Source organism: Condylura cristata, unplaced genomic scaffold (assembly GCF_000260355.1).
Source record: "Condylura cristata isolate star-nosed mole 26May11 unplaced genomic scaffold, ConCri1.0 scaffold00021, whole genome shotgun sequence".
Lineage (NCBI taxonomy): Eukaryota > Metazoa > Chordata > Mammalia > Eulipotyphla > Talpidae > Condylura > Condylura cristata.
The window spans coordinates 34,000,667-34,005,928 of NW_004567122.1; the positions used below are offsets into that span (position 1 = coordinate 34,000,667).

Genomic DNA, 5,262 nt, shown 5'->3' on the forward strand with positions numbered 1-5,262 from the left:
ATACTTTACATCAGTACATACTCATAAATATTTATTTTATACTTTGGATATAATCCAATACCATTTTATTTTGGGGCTCAAATTGTTCCAGCTTTGACCATGAGCTGACTGTTAACTGTTGACTTACATTTGTGTATGTATATGTGTGTGTTTGAGCAATTCATTAAATCCTGGAATAGTAAGATATTCAATGCTCATCTTACATATGTCAGAATCATACACTTACCTATTTCCCAAATTCCCTTCTTTGGAGAATGCTATTAAGAATCAGTAACTGATTTATCTGTGTTTGCTTCTACTGGATGACATTGCTTCCAGACACTCACAGCTAACAGAACAAGGACATGGTTGAGTCCTAACCTGTGTATATGCACAGATCTATAAATATAAAATATCCATATGTACCACATTCATCTAAACACAAGGTCATACTGAACTCCCAACCCTAATTTGTTCCCACATGTTCAGTTTAGCCTTACACATTTGTCTATCCAATTCTAATAGTGAGAAAACTGGCATGTACGATTTATCATGCTTTCATTTACTTGTTCTACTCTAGTTTACGCGTATAGAAGTGTCAGCATTTTTAACACTATCCCCAGGGGCAATGATTTTATTGAGCACAGTATTACATGCATTCCTTTTGCCTTTAGACTTCATTTGCAGTTACTTTGGCCAGCACCTTTTCGTCTCAATCTCCTTCAGTACAGTGATTCATGAACATCTCATATAGTTACACTTTTGATACAAGACAAAAGTGGGTTATTCTATTTTTTTTAATTTATATAGGTTCACTATTTGCTTACTGTAAAGTACTATAGGTTTTTAAAAAGTGAATATTACCATATATCCACTATTATAGGGTCATACAGAATATTGTTTTGAGCTAAAATTTCACCTATGCTTCACCTATTCAATGCCCTTTCCCAAAATCCTTTTACAGTTTTACTTTTTCCAGAATGTCATGTAATTGGAATCATGTGATATGTATTTTTCAGACTAGCTTATATTACACTTATGCATTTGAGATTTATCCATGTCCTCTATGCTTGATAACTCATTTATTTTTATTAGTGAATAATATTCCATTGAATGACAGCACCACAGTTTAAATAGTCACTATTTAAGTAACCTTGGCTGCTTCCAGTGTTTTGGTGATTATTAATATAGCTAACTCAACAATTGCACATAGGTTTTATGTATGGACAGTAATATAAAATTAGTTGTATAAATGTCTAGATGTATTTATACATTATATGATGACATTCCTAACTTTTATAAGAAACTTTCAAATTGGTTTCTGAAGTACAGTGTCATTCTTCAGACTCACCAGGAATTAATGAAAACTCCTATTCCTCCATATCTTTACCAGCAATTGGCATCATCAGTTTTATTTTATATTAGTTATTCCGAGAGTCATTATTTTAATTTGCGTTAACATAATAGGAAAATAGTATTTATCATCATTTCATTCACTTACTTATTCAGCATTTGTATATAATCTTTGGTGAGATATTTGTTTGGATTTTTTTTTTGCTAATTTTAAATAGTTTCAGTTAAGGTATTGCCCCTTCCACTTAGAAAAACAGAGCATATGAAGTATAATGTTAATTTATCTCCTTTCTCTGTGCATATGTTCCATATTCAAATATCAAAAATGCCCATTTATTACTACAGCAGATCAATTTTTGACTGCCATGGTATTTGGTACAATTTGGGGTCCTCTGATATTTGGTATGGAACAATACTAAATTAATGTGTGCTCAGGTTAGTTTAATGAACTTCATCAATGGTGGCCCAAAGGAGGCAACACCACCACCACCACCACCACCACCACCGAATCCACACTCTGGCACAGCTTGGTATGATAGGGTTGCAGACTTTATTCCAACTGCATATTGATGTTCAAATTCTTTCTTCACTAGGAAAAGAAAAACAGCTGGTCCTTACATCAAACCAAAAAAGCTTCTGTACAGCAAAAGAGAAATAACCAAAACAAAGAACACCCTAGAAAATCTTTGCACTCCATAAGAGGCTGATCTCAATGATCTCCACAGAACTGACATGACTCAATAAAACAAAGTAAACAATCCAGTTTAAAAAAAAAAAAGGCACAAGACAACAAGACAACAAGACACTTCTTCAAAGAGGAAATACAAATGGTCAATAGGCACATGAAAATATGTTCAGCATCACTTGTACTCAATGAAATGTAAATCAAAACCTCAATTAGATACCACCTTACATCAGTGAGAAAGGAACATGTTAAAAAAAAAAATCTAGTAACAAATGCTGGCAAGGGTGTGGAGGAAAAAGGAACTTTCCTACACTGTGGATGGGAATGCAAACTGGTCCAACCACAATGGAAAGCTTTATGGGGCTTCTGCAAACTACTCCAAACAGAGCTTCCAAATAATCCAGCAATTTCACTCCTAAGAATCTACACAAAGGACACAAAAATATTAATTCAAAAGGATACCCATGTATCCTTTTGATAGGCCTTTGAGTTCAAGTTTGCCAAGTACCTCTATCTTTATTACAGCACTATATACAATAGGTAAGCTATGAAACAACCCAAATGCTCAAAAATAGACAACACGATCAAGAAGATGTGGTACATATACACAATGAAATATTACTCAGCAATCAAAAAAGATAAACTCATGCCATTCACAGCACCATGGATGGAGCTAGGATTACGCTCATTGAAATAAGCCAGAAATAAAAAGAAAAATATTTGACAAATGCAGAGGAACCAAACAAATTATCAGGAAAAATTATTATAATAAATTAACAAAATCAACAGGCAACTATGAATAAGAGACATTTATCAGGGGAGGAGGATTGAAGAGCACAAGGGACTATGGTGATGGTACAGAGGTAAATAGGTGGTGGGAATTTTATGGGAACTACACATGAGCGGGAAAGCATACATTGTACAAAATGAAAAATGATGTAATATATAAAATGAATAAAAACAAATTCTTCCTTCACAGCAGTTCAGTTGTTATAAAGCCCATTGATGACATTTTTATACTTGTCAAGTCTTCTATTTGTCCTCATCATTGATTTTGCCTTGAAGTTTTCTTACATTCACCAGTTGCTTTAATGTGAAATATATAGGATTCAGGGAGTTTTGGGAAGATACTTTGTACCACTGCTTCTCATATTCAATTCTGTACTTCTCAGCTCCCTGCACCATACACTCAATGTCTTCCTCGCTCAAATGGACCTTGTCACTAGTGATGGTGATCTTATTCTCTTTTCCTTTACTCTTATCCACAACTTCAGTGTTGAGTATGCCCCTGGCATCAATATCAACACTGACCTGAACCTGACTAATAGCTTGGAGTCCAGGTTTGCCAAGCAGACTGTTACTCTTGTCATGGTATGCTCAGATATGTCAGCCTACTAAGAATATCAATCTAGTTGTCAGAGAAAGTAGTGAAGGTCTGTGTCTACCTGATAGGAATGGTAGTACTGCACTTGATGAAGATGGTTTCAGGGTAAAGAGAAAGAGGGGTAGCATCCAAGAGCAACAAGTCTTGAATATTTTCAGACTTGTCCTCCAGACAGAATGACTGCTTGGACAACTGCAATGTCTTGGACATAACAACGGGTTCAGGCTGATGCTATTAAGTTCTCTTCCACCGAAAAATTCCTATGGAAGTTTCTGATTTGGTAGGATGCAGGTAGAAACACCCACCAGGACAATATCATGGCTTTGACACTTGTCTAATTTGACATCCAGAAAAGCATTCTGTACTGAGTTAAGGGTGCCAAGGAACAAGTCAGCATTCAATTCTTCAAATCAGACATGTAATGGAGGTATAGAAATCAATTCCTTCAGTGACTTAATTCCAATACTGACCTGGATGTTGGAAAACAGTGTCTGCTTAGCATGTTAACATTCAGCATAGAGGTGATGGACAACCTTGTGTTTTCACTGATGTCCCTCTTGTTCCTAAAGTCATAAAAAAAATGGGTGACCATTCAGTTATCAAAGTCTTCTCTATCCATGTGGCTGCTCTAGCAGTAGATCTAACCTCAAAGATCCCACCTTCAATAGTGAGGATTGGCATATCACAAGTGCCACCTACTTAGGTGAAAAAGTCAACACACTTCTTTCAACTCCAACCTTTTGTCTAAGACAGGTAATAGCATCAGTTGGCTCGCTGATGATTCTAACATGGAGACTAGCAGTAATTGTAGCATATTTGGTGGACTGATGCTCAGTTATTTAAATAAGCAGGTATTGTGACAGCAGCTGGGATTAGTGACAGTCTTCCCAAGGAAGATTTCTGCAATTTCCTTCAGTTTTTCAGAACTAATGATGGTACCTCCTTTGGACAGAAAATTTTTGTCTTTCCCTTTATATTCAACCTGGACTTTGTGCCCACCAGCATAATTTATCACCATGAAGAGCCAATGCTTCATATCAGATTGGACAACAGCATCATCAAATCTACTTCCATGATGTGTTTGCCATTGAAAAGCATGTTGGTGGTTTTCATTGTGACTTGATTCTTCACAGCATCACCAATCAATTATTCAGTATAAGTAAAGGTAACAGGGAAACCCAGATCACTGGCAATTAGTTCTACTTTTCTATGCTGGAAAATACCCATACAAGAGTAGGCTGTCCCAAGATCAATGCCAACTATAGGTTCTTCTGATATGGTTGGTTGCATGTAGATGTGGCTTAACTTGAGAAGGAAACAACAGTCCTCAGATTTGATACCATGTTTAGTGCAACTTTCTAGACACACCTCCCATTTTTAAGTTGTTTGCTTCTTATTGTTAAATTTTGAGAACTGATTATGTATTTGAAATGCAAGTAATTTATCAGATTTGTATTTAATAAAACACACTCCTAAGTATGGAGCTTGTTTTCACTCTCTAACAGTGTTTTTTACAGAGCAGACTTTTAAAAGTTTCAATATAGTACACATTATAGGTTGAGCTGTTTTCTCTAAAAGGTATACTTGTACTTATGAATCTAACCTTATTTATACGGTTCTGCATAGATAATCCCACTCAGATAATTTTATTATAAGTTAGCAAGAGAAACCTGACTTAAGAGAAAACCTTATAAGCATCTGAACAGAGATTCACAAAGAAGAAAGCCAAAGCATGAAGGAGTTAGAGGATGGAGTAATGCATCTACAAACAAAAAACTCCAGAGACAGCAGCCGCCAGAATCAGGAGGAAACAGGGAGGTATGCCTTCCTGGAGCTCCCACAAGACAGATACATCTGCCAA

At 35.8% G+C, this 5,262-nt stretch overlaps 1 pseudogene; it reads right to left on the reverse strand.

The window, feature by feature from the left end:
* Nucleotides 1-3,846: 3,846 nt before the first annotated feature.
* Nucleotides 3,847-4,691, reverse strand: LOC101628252 (annotated as a pseudogene).
* Between the last annotated feature and the right edge of the window lie 571 nt (nt 4,692-5,262).